This window comes from Dermacentor andersoni, chromosome 10 (assembly GCF_023375885.2).
Source record: "Dermacentor andersoni chromosome 10, qqDerAnde1_hic_scaffold, whole genome shotgun sequence".
Classification (NCBI taxonomy): Eukaryota; Metazoa; Arthropoda; class Arachnida; order Ixodida; family Ixodidae; genus Dermacentor; species Dermacentor andersoni.
The window spans coordinates 63,325,171-63,342,218 of record NC_092823.1 but is presented as its reverse complement, the minus strand read 5'-3'; the positions used below and the strand labels follow the sequence as shown (position 1 = coordinate 63,342,218).

The window sequence follows — 17,048 nt, the reverse complement described above, 5'->3', positions numbered from 1 at the left end:
GAAAGAAAATTCCAGCCTTTCCGTGTAACTGAAGAAGACGGAGAAAAAGTTCATTTAGGAGGCGCCTACGTTGCAAAGGCATGCCACTCGGAGAAACTAAAAGCAACGGCGGTCTTCCAAGCGTCCGCACCGGTTCAGTGAACTGTAAACAGCCTTAAAAGTGAAGCTGAGCTGCCAGAGGCGTTCGATAAAAATACTTTTAAAAAATCACATATGATTACAATACTCCATATCGCTAAATTTGAGTGCAGCTCTAACGTCTTTTCATTTCAGTCGGCGATCATACAAAATTTAATCTGCGGGTCAAGTGCGTCGGCTTTCATAATCACTTGTTGAAGCTTCCAGTGTAATCACTTCTGCTAGCGTGGCATCAAGAATGTGCACTACATAATTCGCGCCGCGCATACATTCAGATTAATAAAAGATTTGGTGACAGCAGCCAACGGATACAACTATCTATAACATTCGAGAAGCTTCTTGCGCGTTGAGGAATAACATTTAACATTTCTTATTCGGTGAAAAGCAATGACCGAAGAAAGGTAAAGAAGGTGTCGGTGAACAGATGACGGCGCGCTACTCTGGCGCCATCGTGTAGCGGCCGTCGCCACGCTCGCGCGGCATTATGGTTTTCTTCTCAGGCTTTCGCCATACCCTTCTCCCCGGCTTTCCGCGCCGTGCTTCTGCTGCCCCCTTCCCCTCCGCTTTTCTCCTCGCGCTATCTTAGCTCTCGCCGCTTCCTTTTTTCATTCAGCGCTGCGCCGTGCGTTCGCTCTCTCATCCACTGCGCTCTTTCGCTCGGTTACACCAGGAACGCCGACCCTCGATGCAGGAGGGAGCGCCTACGAGCTGCGCTCTGGAAATTGTGAACCCGTCACGCGCACACTGAAATATAGCACTGCTTCGGATTTCGATAATATAGAAAGGCGGTAGGCTCGCGCTATATATTCCTTAGTGCGTTTCTTGTTGCTTGTTCTTCATTCATCCTTGTCCAGCTAATGTGAAGATGCTTTTGTAGAAGAACGCCAACGCAATGCTAGCCGAATGCGCGAAAAATTATCTTCCAAGCCAAAATCTGTCACACAGATTTTAGCGAAATCTTTCAAGTGTGTGTGCTTTGACCTATTCTTTGGGTCGCTAATATCAGCACTAACGGCGAAGGTCAGTATGTGCCATTGAAAGAGCGAGGCTGTCTTTTTTATTTTATTTGTTCAGCACTATATACCATTGCATTTAACTCTAGATCACCTATTTAGACAAAGTTCACTTTGTCACAAAGTGACTAGTGACAAAGTGCACCCTACGCCCAGTCACCAGCCGCCGGCGCAGCCCATGTTGGGCTGCCGATTTGATTGACGGAGCAGCTGTAGCATGCCATAGCAGTCCGGGCGGCGATCCCACAACGTTTTCACGGGGATCCACCATTCGTCCACCCCTCGTGAATGGTGGATGACAAGAAACAAGTTCTTAGTATAATAAACCGGCTTTTATCTGGAGCATGTCACCTCCCCGTACCTCCTCCGCCCCTCCCCCAAGAAAAGCAGCAAAAACTTATCAGCACTAAAATCCGTTTCAGATTAACCCTAGCGGCATCGTTAACTATAGAGGGCGTTAGACGACATTTCATTGAAAGCTGACATTTCTTGCAGATACTTAGCTGAACAAAGCGACAGACAGGAAAGGTTTATCCGGAAATACGACACGTTCCCTACCCACGATATATAGTGAAAGGGAAACAACGGAGTCAAGTAGTGTTGCTAAGCGGACTTGTTGCTATGGCATCTTGGAAAACTAATGTCATCGTATACATGCGAGAACACCACAATGCATCCTCCTCGCGTCTTCTCGTGTCCTTTGTTTGTAAGCGCCACACTAGGATTTATAGAGAAAGTGCGGCAAAGACCGGACAGAAAGACGAACCGTAAATGCGAGCACAACCCGCGCGCATTTGTGACCGATTGCTTCACAGCTATGGACGAGAACTGGGCGACTCATGAACTTCTGCGACATAAAGCTGGATAGAAAGAAATATGTGTTGGTATACGATACAGGAAGAAATTAAAAAAAAAGAAAACGCACCAAGTTCAGCACCACTTCACAGCGGCGCGTTTCGTCACCTGACGTCGTCCACGCTGAGGCTTGAAGAGGAGTTCGCTCAAATTAAGCCTCTTCTCAACTGGACTGCCGGAACGTGCGGCAAGCGTATGCTGAAATTTGCATGCAAATCCGCCCTAATGAGTGCAGCCGGGCGACAGGTGGCACGAACTGGTCACGGCGAACGAAGGTAATTTACACGGGGAATAAGCATGAGATTGAAATGTCGAACGGTCCTGGACGCTACAGCTCGCGGTCGTAAGATAAACTTTAATAGTGACTCATTATGCGCAGCAACATGTGGCTTTCCGCGAAGGAAACTTTCCACTTTCGGTACAGCCCTTTAGATGCTCACAGCCAATTTGGGAGGGGAAGAGAGAAAGCCGCCTTTGGGATGAAATTGATGTCGTATGAGGAACAGTGGCAGAGGCATGCGGCTAACGTTTAGGGACAAGAATGACGGCGCACTACCGGGCTGAAATAAATACTCAATGTGAAAGAAAGCTGAACACGAAACTGAAAAAAGAAAAAAAGAAAGGATTCACGCACAGGAGAAAAGAAAAAGGACGAGGCAGGGTTGTTAACCAGAAGAGCGTCTGGTTAGCTATCCTAAGTGGGCAGACGAGCAGAAGAGGACAAAGCTATAATAGAGAGAGAGAGGAACAGAGGTGGAAGGAAGACGTGGTGAGCTGGCGTCCGGTCGCGCAGTACACAACTAAGTCGATGGCTGTCAAGCAGGCCAGTTGACCTCAGGAAATAGAAAAGTGCCTTCACAGCCTGGCGGGCCGATGAGCGATGGCAACGGCGTTCGAGCAGCGTCTTCACGGAGAACGGCCGATCTTTTCCAGTCATGTCAATGCAACAGATATGTGTTTGTCTTTGGAACTGCCGCAGACGTCACACGCAGTAGCCTAAGTCCTTCCAGTAAATGTAGCGTAAGACTTCACGATGGTTCCTCGCAACGACAGCGGACGCCTAATTAAGCAATGCCTCACGTCTGTGAAGCCCGGGTAGAGGTCGGAGTTCGTAAACGATATGAGACCACGACTTGTGACTACGAGAATGAGAACTACTTTGCTGTTGTTTCGAACGCTTCTTTGAGTAGAACTTCGCTGTTTATTCAGCTAAATCAAAGTTAAAGCAGTCATGCATTCTGCTTTGTTTCTAAATTAGGCAACTATAGACAAGGTAATATAGTAGAGCCCTTGTTCTTGAATTTCGTTAGTGGTAGACGTGCACGACGTACATGTTGCTTGGGCTGCTGAGCACGAGGTCGCGGGATGGAATCCCGGCCACGGCGGCCGCATTTCAATGGGAGCGAAATGCGAAAACACTCATGTACTTAGATTTAGGTGCACGTTAAAGAACCCCAGGTGGTCGAAATTTCCGGAATCCCCCACTACGGCGTGCCTCATAATCAGAAAGTGGTTTTGGCACGTAAAGCCCCATAATTTTAAATTATATGTTGCTCTGATGAAAAAGCAACATCATATTACTTTTCAAACCGGGTATTTTCCTTCTTGCTGCTCTAACCCAAACGCACACACACACACAAGAAAATGTTTCACCACGAGAATTATTGGACACGAAAAGTAAATCACGTTCTTTTTATCACTTTCGAACAATATCTTTCTTTTTTAACAAATCGTACAGAATATACAGCGCTGTTTCGCCTATCTTGGTGGATTTCGTGAGGAAGGAGGAAATATAGATGGTAATACGCAATACCAACGTACCTCGGGAAAGATATTTCCCTAGGAGGTTCTATATGTCAGCTTTGGAACGCACGTCAAAACTGTAAAATTGAAGTCGAGCAAAATAAAAAGCACACTTCCTTAGCGATATCGTAAGAACGCCGGTCCTTTCGGTCGAGTTATTTGTCCTTGAAATTTGCTCAGAAATGCATTAGTACTCCAGTCGGCAGTTTCTCAAAAGCCTCCCTGCAGCTGGCAAAGAAAATATTTTCACACACCCCAGCATACTCTTTAGCACAATTTTGGAAAAGAAGATCTCCTGAAAGTGGTGCTACGTCCGCACATATGCTAAGCCGAGAAAGTTGCACTGCTCCTTAGCTGCAATTAAATTATTAAAAGATAATTAGCCGACTGTACTCATTAGCTACCACGACAAGCCTATTTTAAAGAAATGGGTCTGGGTTAAAAGAAAACACACACACACACACACACACGCACACACAATAGACAATACATCAAGTAATATCGGGAGCGGACAGCGAGTTAACAGAAATGGCGAATTGAAGAAAGTAATCTATCTACTTTTAATCTGCAGCTCGCAAAATATGTTGATTTCAGCCCTGTGCCATTGGGGGGCGCATGAGAGGCCCGCACGGATCGCCAAACTAAGCTAATCAATTATACTTAATAGCGGATGTGTGACTGTGTACAAACATCATGGGCAACGCGGGTCTAGTACGCCACGAAAGGATCTAGAAGCAAAACAAATGTGCTGACAATGTAGACGTACCCCTTCGAAAATACCGCATTTGCTCCTCGTCTCTGCAACACCGGTTTTATTTACACGGCAAGAGACTCAATAAAGATCAACTTTGGTAAATATTGCAGTAGTATCACGTCAACTGGATACTTGAAAAGGGAGACAATGCTTGCGGGATAATTGCAGGGACATGTTAGCTAAACAGCCAAATTATACAGTATATTGAGTGATAACTTTGGAGCACATGTCCAACTTGTGGAATGGAAGGCGGGCAGTAATTGCACCAATAATAAAAGCGTACTATACGAACAAAGTGTAGAAACGAATAAACACCTGCCAAAGCCACTTTAGGCTTCACTTGCTGATCAACTACTAATATTCATTTAGCAGAAATTCTGCGCTAGCCCCAGTTCCTTGAAACGTGTCCTTAAAATGCGCGGCGAAATGCACTGAAGTTTCTGTTAGTGCCGATCAGCGCCTTGTTATGTATTTTTACAAATCGTTGATCACTTCTAGAACACAACGCAAGTTCTGTGCTTTGTTTTGCAACTTGTCTAGGATTCCCCAACAATCCCGCGCATCAACATCGTCAGAATACTCTAGGCGTTCCTTATTTATTTCTCTTGAGTCGAGAGAACAACCAATATACAAGGGAAAGAAAAGGCGAAGACTGCAACCTGCGCGAGAGTAGCACGTAGTTCTGAAATAAAAAAGAAATGTTTCGCGCATAAGGCTCCCTAGCATGCTTAGGCTATGTTTAGGCGTGCAAACATTATGTTTTATCTGTGCAATTTACGAAGGCATAAATTGCTCGATAACGCCAACAAATAAATTTTGCATCACCACGTTTGCCAAAGTTTTCTTGGGTACTTCCACAAGGGAAATCTATATTTACAAATAAAATAAAACTAAAGGTATTATGTGAGTTCAGCTCATTATCTGTTACTCGTATGTCAGATAGCACGCCCGATCATGCTGTTATATATATAGGCTGAGCGCTGCCGACGTATCCACTCTAGAGAAAAGAGCTGTTGATGTTACCACAACTGCTAAATCTGCAGAAACAGTTAAAAAATGTTTTCTTTGCAGGCAGTAAGAGCACCTGCAAATATAAGGCCTTTTTTTCTCGTTCTCCACGCGGTTCGTTCCCACAAACGTCCTCAAGATGCCTTAGCTATTTTTGTGCCGCATAATACAAGAACGAGTGGGCGGAACAGCCTGAATCTTCGCATTGTAGCAGCTGTTAGCCTAACTAAACGCTGTCCATAATTAGATATAGAACGCTAAGCGCAAGTAAATTAGGCGCATGCTCTTTTCCTGAAGGCATATAGTGGTTAGCTTGATGAACCATAACTGAGTTGTTTGCCTTATATAAACAACTTTTTTTTTCACCGCAACTTTTATCTTGCTGGCCTTCATTTCTGAAACTGACGCCCCATAAGTGTTGGACTAAGTTGTTATGCTTGTGTTCAAACATGCAGCCTTTATACCATTTGATCATAGGAGGCTCTGAGCATGTGGACGTCATCAACTAGGCACGTCACCAACTGGGACAACGTGCCAATCACCTGCACTGAAGAACAACATGACAACGATCGACGTTTCTTTTCGAATCAGTACTGATGCCCTTAGTTTATTGTCGCACCCATGCGTCCCGTGCTGCGCAGATTAAAAAAAAAAGCCAGTACACAATATCCGGTGCCTTGTGAATACGGATCCTTTCAGGCTTGCAAACGATAATGCAATAATTATCCTTTCATTCATTCAAGTTTGCTCGAAACGTTGGCAAATTACGGCGCCGGCTTTCCGACAATAATTGAGTCTCTAATCAATATACAGAAATGACACGAAGGAGATGGCAAATAAGACAATACCTACACACATGAAGGCAATCATGAATATTTAGCGTCAGCCCGCCTGAGTAAAAAAGCGACATGGTTAGCGTCCTCAGTTTTTCACTTATTCTAACATGTTTCCTGAACAAAGGAGCTGTGTTGAATTCATAAATATGAACAAGTGCGCTCGCGCGAGGTCATTAACTTGCCAGACGCTAGCTTCTGCACGTGCCGTTGTCTTGGAGAATACCCGCTCATTTCCCGCCTTCCCTCTTCCCTCTCTCTTGATCGTCAAGCATCATTTTCCTATTTCTTTCCCTCTACAGAATAGACATTGGTTGGCCAAAGCAGAGTGTACTTCAGGCGAGGTACTCTGCCCGTTTCTCCATGAACTTAATATCTACGTGTTTATATGCACTCGCATTCGTTATAGGGCACAGTAACCGTTGTTTCCGTCGAAGCAAGCTTGCTTTTACGAATTTTTCGACCTATTTCATTGCAGGCCTTTATCAGTGCACTTAACGTTCGCACGTGTACAGAGCATTTTAACTATACAGACCCAGCCGCGCATTTGAAGGCAGATTCTTTGTTTGTGCACAGAGCCATAGAGTTCCTAAAAAGCGCACAGATACATCGACAGGCATGAAAGATCAAGGTTGAACTATATATATATATATGTCACCAAAGGCCCTTCTGAAAGCACACGTGGCCTGTGGTGGAGCAAGAATTTCTGCAGCGCTAGTTTCAGGGAAGCTGCAAGCTTTGGAAAAGCACATTGAAAACATGTGGCGCTCATATTACGTTATATTGTGTCTTCTTAAATTTAGACTTGAAATAAAAATTTGCCATTCGCACAACTCCAGCACGAAGTTACAAGGGAAAGCTTATGCAGGAACAGGTATTCTACAACTTTGAAGCTTTCTTTCTGAGAAACCCTAAATGGTTTCCTATGTAGCTTCGTGCTTCTTCAGTACTGTGTATGACAGTTTTACGCTTTATCAAATTCCACCCAGCTGGCAGGGTTCCATAGAACCGATTTCCCACAAATGCAGGTACCACCCCGCTGTGATTGACAATAATTCGCAATTGTGGACATGCGGCCTCTGTTGTGATCTGCAAATGCTGTTTTTTAAAAGTACAATACATCCAGCGAATCGTTGCAGAAATCCTTTGACATTTGTATCTGTGTTGGTGATCCTTCACTAGCCACATGGCTGAGCAGTTTAAAAACATTTTGCGTCCAATTCATTCATGTTTCTTTTCTATTCGCTCTCACCTACTATTGCATCAAGGTACCGTAAAGAATAACACATTTTATTGCACCTGAAAATAAAGACCTTTTTTTTTGCGGGACCCAAAAGAAAACGGCGCATGTGGAATGCGATGAAAAACTAAAGGCCAGATGTTTGAAAAAAATTATGAGAAATTAAGAAACTTTTTACGCCGCGCCCGGATATAAAGGCCTACAAGGTCGCCGGGGCAATCATAACCGGGAAGACGCCAGCGAAGGAACGCTGCAGTTCGAAGCGCGCCGGCAGACGGCGGAAGGGAAAACGGAAATGAAAAGCGCACGAGGTCGCGACCTAACAGGAAGCGATGCAACACCGGAAGGCAGCTCTGACGTCACCGCCGATGATGAAGCCCAAAATGAAATCCGGCGGATCAACGCGACGCGAGCGCGTAAGAGGAATGTGCGCGGCGTAAAATATTGCAGAAATTATCTAACTGAACAACAACCATTGAAGAGTACGACGGCACAGCGCTATCGACGATTTCGCGTACACACTGGGAAGTCCCCTAACTACTTTTTATGTATCATAGCAAAAACGAAGAAAATTAATTTTGTAGAAGGCAGAACAAGGCTCATATTGAAAGATAGCGCAAATCAGCAGCACGAAGCATAAAAAATTAGGGCGGAGAAATTTCTTTGCTAATGTAGCTTCACATTCTCAATCTATTTTTTTTTTTTTTTTTTTTTTTTGCAGAGCAATTCATAGGAGACACCTAGCACTGTAAGGTATCGGTGGCGCAAGGAGACACGTAAAAGTACAAGGAAGTCGAACGGTCTCGCCATCCCGATAACTGATCCATGGAGGAACGAAAAAGACGGGAGGGAGTATACCGCAACGCGATTGAAGCCAACCAGGTGGCCCAACACGTGATCGCACATGAAAGAGCGCGGTTGGTTCTCGTGTTCCCGCTCTGCAGGCAAAGCCACGGCAGGGCAGCCGAACAAACGCACATCGAATAAAAACTGCTGGCATAGTGGCATAGTTACTGGGAACCAAACGATTCAGCAAACCTTGATTCTTGCTCGGTGACTTCGACGCAAGAGGTCACGTGTTGGGCCGCCACTGTCGCTTCACGGAGCGTTCGCTTGCCAAGGCTGGTTGCATGATGCAACGCTCTCTATTATATTTTCCCTTCCTCCATGGCTGTATCCATGCGATACAGAGCGCTGTTATCGTTTCCGGTGCGTTTCCCGCTGGTGATTCACTCGTTTCAGAGATTCCTGTCTGAACACGAACGCAAAAAAAAAAATGTAATAGGCCACGCCTGTTAAACAGCAATCACTTCAAATCCCCATTCCAATAATTCAGTTTACTATAGCAATGCTGCGCTACATTTCATTGCTGGGTGAAAAACTAAGACGACGTTCGTTAGTGCTTCGAGTTGACCAACGTTAAACCGTCTCTTCATCATAACCATTGTAGCAATAGGTGTAGCGTTGTAGTTAGCCAATCGGCGTCATAAGACGACGTCACGTGGCAGTCAACAGTTCCAATACAGAACGCTCACAGCACAATTCACGCATTGCCGTCAAAACTTGCCGGCAACTTTAAATGGCAAAGTCGTGAAGTAGCCAAGCGACATATTTATAAGGTACACTGGCATGGTAGCTAAGCCCAATGACCCAGGCTCAGCGTTGAGGAGCCAAACTTGCAAGCTATGTCAATTCACTGATAAGAGTCCGAAATAGGGTTGCTGTATGCTTTGAACCCATGGCGAGTTAAGAAGGCACAAAGTTATGAGTAAAAACCCCAAAAGTTATGAGTTAAGAACCCACAATAACTGCTAAGTGAGAAAAATGTATCTCTTAAAGTGAACATTGAAACCCAGAAAGCCAAACAAAACAGCTGTAGTAGGAACAAGGGTATGACGCTGTGTAGAACGTCCGCTTGCTTCCTGCAATAGATAAATTCCACGGAAGTAGAAGGAAATTACGTCAAATGCACTCCTTCCGAAAGTGGTTGGAAGCGGTTTTGTGGCTACATGGCTTTTGCTTTAAGGTTTACTGCGGAATCAAGCAACGACCTTTCAGGAGCACCCTTTTGTGCGGTTCCGTCGGCATTGGTGCGGTATTACATACAACCATTTCTCTACCATGCGTGAGTCTGGCTTGCGATAAAATTTTTATAAGCAATGTTTCTATTTCAAGGAATTGTTCTTTCGCCTCGAGTACTACAATTTAACCGCTTGATTTAACTGATATTGTATAAGGATACGGGTAAGGAATTATCCCCTTTCTTGGGGCAGATTTTAGTACATTTGGCGGAGCATTTAAGCTCTTTCAGAGCATCTGGATTTACCAAGCGCTGCGACCACATGAATATTGTTACATGTATAGAAATGGACGCTGAGCTTGAAATTAAAGATGCACCGTTCTATTACGCTAGTCTGGTTTCGGTAGTAAGTGGAGACTCCTGCTTGCTATGAGTGACGCTTTGCCACTGCCGCTGAAAATCATTTGATCGAAACGCTTATCAAACAGAAATGAGCGAATTTTGCCACAAATTATGTGAGGGATCCATCATGATCACCGAAATCGTTTACTAAGAAAAGCTGGCTAAAACTATAAAAAAAAACTTGACAAGGTAATGACCATAGGAGTGCCACAGATAAGCGCGCTACAACTGCCGTAAACGTTTTCTGATGATTTTGGCTGGAGTAAACGGCCGCTACGTGAGTGGAGGTGGCACTTTATTCCCACAAAATGCGCTGGTGTCTTTTTGAGACACCGTTCGCAGTTAGAATATCGGCGGTTGTGATTGAAAGGTATTGCTTGCGAGAGCCCTTCAACGTCACGCCCCGTGTCGTTACAACTGTCGGCTTCTTCGGAATCTAAACACCAACCATCGCTGCGGCGTATGTCATTGGCCTATGCGATAGAACGCTGATTGACGTGGGATGCACTTCGCACGTGTACTGTGCGTGCCTGTGCGCACTGTTGTAACCATTTCTTTCATCTGTCCCTCTAAATTATGCATGCGATTCTTCCAATGCATTTTTTTATTTCGTTATCTAAATTGTACTGTTTCGTTGTTTCCACTCGCTAAGGTTCTGGGATAGTTGCAATGACGACGCACGCGATGAAGCGTGCGAACAGGCGCAAATTGCATTCTTCGCAGGAGAGAATACTCGGCCTGACGTAGTTTCGAATAGAAACGTGGGTTTCGAAATATTCATGCCTATATTACTAGCTATGCTTAGCGATAACCCAACCCGCTGTGGAGGCCTCAGTTAGAAAATATTTGAAGTCCACTATTGCGAAAAATGTCTCCTTCTGTCTTCAAGCGCTCTCCTAGACATTGGTGGTTCATGTCGTCAATGAGTTGTCGCAAATCAGCTGTGCTACTGAACAGGCTATCACCTGAAAATCGCATGCAGGAGCGATGTTCCCCGTTTACACGTACACTTATTCCTTGCCAGTCTTGCAATTTGAATAGTCATTTGCAAGCACACACTGAGTGCACACGGAAAAGTTGGGTCTGCTTGCGCGGCACATTTATTACATTATATTTTCTTCACAATTTTCGTAAGGAAATCAGGTAGTTGCGAAATTGGAATCAACAAAATGCACACATTATTGACATTTGCCTCATCTGCACACTGATTATGGAACATATCTAATAAATTGAACGGTTCTCATCATCAAAAAGGGCCATTCTATGGCTTGCAGGTATTTAGCAAAATTTTCATTTTCGTGATCAGTAACAATGATGTTATCTGTTGTAGTTACTTATGAAGTCTCAATATTTAATGTCGAAGCTCATTTTAAGCTATCAGAATAATAACACTCTACCTCAAGGTGAGATAATGTGGCCTCCAGAGACTGCATTTTCTTGTAAAGGTGCGTTACTATCGTCAACACAACTAGCCGTGCTTTGAGATTCATTGAGGGCAATGAACAATGTAATGGGATTTGAGAGCTAACGCGTTGTTCGAGCAACGCAACCTGGTTTCATGGAACATATAGCGAAAATGTCACGGGAGCACGCAGCGTTGCCTGAGCTTTCATTTTTAAGAACACTCTCCGGCATCGTTGTTGGCTTCTTCACGCAGCTGGGACACAAAAATGGTGCTCCAACGCAAAGTTATTTCATTCTGAATTATTGGGATCTCCTGGTGTCAAGTTTACGAGACCGTCGGCTCGAGCGCGAGTGGTCACCCGCAAGGTTATATCAACAGGCAAATCAAAGACTCGCCTCGTTTATAGGCGGTCGCGTTTATTTGCTTTTAAAGCAAATAGCATTGCCTACCGCGACAGGTTTTTCATATCGAATCGACTAACGAGTGGCGTGGAGCGAGCGGAAAAGGAGAGGGTCTTGGTGGGACAGAGCCAGCGCAGTGAAAGAACGTCACTGGGTGAGGACAGTGGTATCCGCGTCTCTAATTGGTCCGCTTCCCCTTGGATATACCTGGCGGTGCCTCGTCGACGATCGCGGTGACGTGCAACGGCAGGACGCATGTTCGGTAAAGGTAATTTGGCAGTGCGATGTCAGATACGTGCGGAAAGGGCTCAAAAAGGTTACACATAGAATAGCTGTCAGTTGGGCACGATACCACCATTCTAAGCAGTAATAAACAGGTTGCAGAGACTCCTCTTATATCTAGCGATGAGGCTAGAAGGGCCTTGCAAGACATGAAATGGGGGAGCGTGGCCGGGAAAGATGGAATAAAAGTAGATTTAATCAAGGATGGATGAGACATAATGCTTGAAAAACTGGCAGCTCTCTATACGAAGTGTCTATTGACTTCAAGGGTCACAGAAAACTGGAAGAATGCAAACGTTATACTAATCCACAAAAAGGGAGACGTTCAATTGAAAAATTATAGGGCCATTAGCTTACTCCCAGTATTGTATAAAATGTTACCAAGATAATTTCGAATAGAATAAGGGCAACACTGGACTTTAGTCAACCAAGGCTATAGGCTGGCTTCAGGAAGGGATACTCAACAATGGATCACATCCATGTCATTAATCAGATAATCGAGAAATCCGCAGAGTACAATCAGCCTCTACATATTGCTTTCATAGATTACGAAAAGGCATTCGAATTATTAGAGATACCAGCAATCACAGAGACATTACGTAATCAAGGAGTGCATGCCACCCACGTAAATATTGTAGAAAAAATCTACAGACATTCCACAGCTACTTTAATTGTATACAAGAAAAGCAGAAATATACCTATAAAAAGGGGATCAAATAAAGAGACACTATCTCTCCCATGCCATTCACTGCGCGAGTAGAAGTATTTAAGCTATAAAACTTGGAAGGCTTAGGAGTAAGGACAAACGGCGAATATCTCAGCAACCTTCGGTTTGCAGATGAGAGTACCGTGTTCAGCAACGCTGGAGACAAGTTAAAACAAATAATTAAGGACCTTAACAGAGCGAGTGCAAGTGTGGGATTGGAGACTAATATGCAGAAGACAAAGATAATGATGATGATTAGCCTGGCAAGGGAACAAGAGTTGAGGATTGCCAGTGAGATCCTAGAGTATGTAAAGGGGTATCTTTACCCAGGTCAATTGCTCAGAGGGAACCCTGTTCATGAGAAGGAAACTTACAGAATAAAAATGAGTTGTAGCGCATGTGGCAGACATTGTCCGCTCCTGACTGGAAGCTTACCAATATTATTGAAAAGACAATCAGTAAAATCAGTGCATTTGCCGGTGCTGACATATGTGGCAGAAACTTAGAGACTGATAAAGAAGCTTGAGAACAAGTTAAGGACTGGGCAAAGAGCGATGGAACGAAGAATGTTAGGCATAACGTTAAGAGACAGACATAGAGCTGTTTGGATCAGAAAGCGACGGGTATAGCTGATATTTTAATTGACATTACGAGAAAAAAATAGAGTAGGGAGGTCATGCAATGCGTACGTTAGATAACCGGTGAACCAATAGGGTTACACTCTCGGTGCCAATAGAAGGGAGGCGCAGTCAAGGACGGCAGAAGTCTAGGTGGAGCGATGAAATTAGGAAATTCGCGGACGCTAGTGGGAACCTGTTGGCGTAGGACAGGGGTAATTAGAGATCGCAGAGAGAGGCCTTCGTCCTGCAGTGGGCATAAAATAAGTTGCTGCCGCTGCTGCTGCTGCTGCTGCTGCTGCTGCTGCTGCTGCTGATGATGATGATGATGATGGGCGTGTTCGTAAACGTTCATAAGGGAAAAACGCTGCGAAATCGGAGACTTGGGAAGAAAAAAGTGTCAAGCGCTACTAGCAACTCGAAACTTTATTTAGGAAAGGAGTTCTTATATCGAGAACGAATGTACTTCAACAGGAAGGCACTAACATTGAAAATCAGTATGCAACACGATATGTCAAGGCACGAGTGCCTTCAATCGCAACCACTGTAAGAGAGATCATTGAAGGTAATCGCATTAGGAATGGGGTGTATGGCTGTGTCAGCCAGGTGTCTATTCTGCTTTCAAACTCCTAAGTTGCTTTCTTGGACAAAAAATTACAGAAGCCTTTGTGCCTTAGATTTAAGAAGGGGGTTGCACAAGTGCTTTGGTAGTGATCACCAGGGTTTTTGTGTCGTCTCGTCATAAGCAGGACAATTGGGCGTTGCCCCCATAGCACATCGACGAATCGCGGTGGGCTAGCGAAAGAAATAGAATAGAAAGAGATTGAAATAGCTTTCGCGTCCCATTATTGCTTTCGTACAACACTATTTCAAAGTATCTCGTTGTACATTACTCTTTTTGCCTCTCTATTGCAAGTAGTTCACTGCAAATTTTCAGAAAAGTTGTCTCTGCTTCTTTTACGTGGAAAAAAAGTCCAGTTATAACTCTTAATGCCAAAAGAAACTTTCTTACCCTGTCTGAAGTGCATCAATTTGTCTCCCAGAGGCTTGTCTGGACGTGAATGGGTCTTGTTTGTAGAGTAGCACTGCAAAGAAAAGAAAAAATAGTTTTTCAGCACACTGCCGGGAATTACTTGAGAGTGCAGTTATGTATAGCTGGCTAAATGTCCGCCTTTTGTCTCTGCGTCTTGGATTGATACAAGTAGGAAGTCTTTGATGTTCAGTGGGTGTGCTTTAGCATAGGGAATTGCTGGATGACATTCGACTGGGGAAATGGAGGTGGTATCAGTGGGCCTTGTTTCAGCCCCTGACCTATTGAGAATGCGGATGATTGTTATGAAGATAAAAATTATCTTTTCCTTTTTTTTTGGGAGAGGAGGGGGCTATACCTCTGGAAAGTGTACATCCTTGGACGTATTTTTGAATCCTCGTATACGTGCGACAGCCTAGCCGTTAACAAACAAGCACGTCCGCTGACATATCAACCAAACACGTATTTCACTCACTCATGCCTTAAATATGGCACATACGTTCATTCCTAGTTCCGATCACACAACAAACTATTCTTCGACCGTCCACTATTCATGCGCTGATACCCGTTAACTGCGTGCAGCAGTCATGCGCTTCCTTTCATATGCTCACTCACTTAAACCGTCGACAAAGCCAGGCGCATCCTGGATCTCTACCGACGTGCTTAAATTTGTGTCATTGACCAGCCCTCTATTCAACTGCCTACCACTCAGAGAGACTTGTGCACGTTACAGAAAAAGAAACCTACTGATTACAATTACAATTCTTTCAAAAATATTATAGGATAAATTTACCAAATACTGCCCCACGAAACTAAATTCCGCAATTACCACAAAGTAACCAAAAGATTTACCGCTACATTTCCTTCCTACTTTTAACCACATCCCACAAATACAGTAAATAGAATGAGCCGCGGCCTGATCTTTCAACACGTCCTCTGCAGCCCTTGAGACGTTGTTTGTATTCTCCAATAACAGCTTTCCAAAATTATATTCGGTAACCTTCCCTCGTTTTCTTTTGAAGACATCTGCAGTGAAATTCAAAACTTGCTCGACATACGCACTTCAGAGAAGGGCTGTGTCGTAACCCATTCTCACGCAGTAGTGACGGTTAAGAAAGCAGCAAAACTGCGAATGACGAAACTTGTGTTTTGGTGAGCGAATCTGTGCCCTCTAAAACAAGCTACGCTCAAAGAACAACGATAGTGGCGAACACAGTCGGCGGTGGTGGAAAATCTGATCAGCCGGTCAAGCGCGTCGGCTTTTATAGATGAGTCGTAGAAGGCTCCAGAGTAATCGCTAGTGCCAGTGTGTCTTCCAGAAAGTACAACACAATGCGCGTCACGCATACGTGCAATCAGATTACACAAAGATCAGTGACAACGAACAGCGCATAGAGCCATCGATAACATTCGACGAACTTCCGATACATACAAACGTGAAAACATTTGTTATACAGTGAAACGCGGTTACGGTTACGGACTGGATTCCAAGGGAAAGGAAGCGTAGCAGAGGGCGGCAGAAAGTTAAGTGGGCGGATGAGATTAAGACGTTTGCAGGGACAACATGACCAGGGCAGTTGGAAAAGTATGGGAGAGGCCTTTGCCCTGCAGTGGGCGTAACCAGGCTGATGATGATGATGATGAAACGCGGTTACCCGATAAAGATAAACAAGTACACGTGTCAGTATAGACACCTTGCTGAGGATATTGTGGCTGCTCAGTGCCGCAGTTCAGGTATTCGACCTCTATGAAGCGCAGTGCTTCACTATAGCTGACGCTAGGGGAAGACGCTCCCGATAAGGAGAGCGGAAAATTGAAAAACTGTTCATAAGTGATTCCCTAACAACTACGTCGGAAGTGGCCAAGGCTATCGAGCCATAAAAGCGCCGTTTCAGTTGGTCGGCCAAAATTTCTTGAGCCTCCTACCGCCGTCCTTCACTCATTAGGCATTTGAACGAAAACAAATAATTATAACGGACGTTTGAAAACATACACGCTCCTCCATAAGTTGGCCAAACCTGCAGGACAATTTAAAAAAGCTGCTAATTATTCAGCGCTAAAGATACCGTTCCTTGTTACAGCTGCTAGAATGAATGTATGAGCCACGTGTCGAACAGAAACATACGCGTTTAATTGCAAAAATATCATTCTATATCAGAAAAGATAGTGACAGCATTGAACAAGGTTTCCCTCGTTTGGTGCTTAATGGGGAGAAATCCCTATGAAGTCCCCTTAAAGGAGCATCGAGGAGAGAAAGAGAAATTTATAAGATAAACGATCAGAGGTCGGACTTCCAAGAGACGCGTGCAGATCTGCAAGCCTGCCATGTTCAGGTGATCAAGGCGTAGCTGCAGGACGCTCATTGTGAAAAGGAGGAACCACGGACACATTTTAATTCCCTGTGGTGCGTAGTTGCCGTTAAATCTGCGTACTCAAAGCTGTGTCACCTGTTGTAGCTTACTTTGTCAGAAAAGCAATTCGTTACTTAAGTAAGTCATTCAGTTGCAGGGAGCGTTACCGTGTAAAGGAGAGAATTATTAA

The 17,048-nt window shown here is 44.4% G+C and overlaps 1 protein-coding gene across 2 annotated transcripts in view; it reads right to left on the bottom strand.

Moving 5' to 3' along the window:
- The window catches only part of LOC126543862 (synaptotagmin-1-like), a 252,245-nt gene that overhangs the window by 133,133 nt on the left and 102,064 nt on the right, over positions 1-17,048 (bottom strand). The window contains exon 2 of one of the 2 annotated variants that reach the window (XM_055062404.2): positions 14,490-14,562. The exons of the other annotated variant lie outside the window; for it this stretch is intronic. The gene's annotated coding sequence lies outside the window, so the exon portion shown is untranslated. The remainder of the gene's footprint in view (positions 1-14,489; positions 14,563-17,048) is intronic. 2 annotated transcript variants of the gene reach the window in all.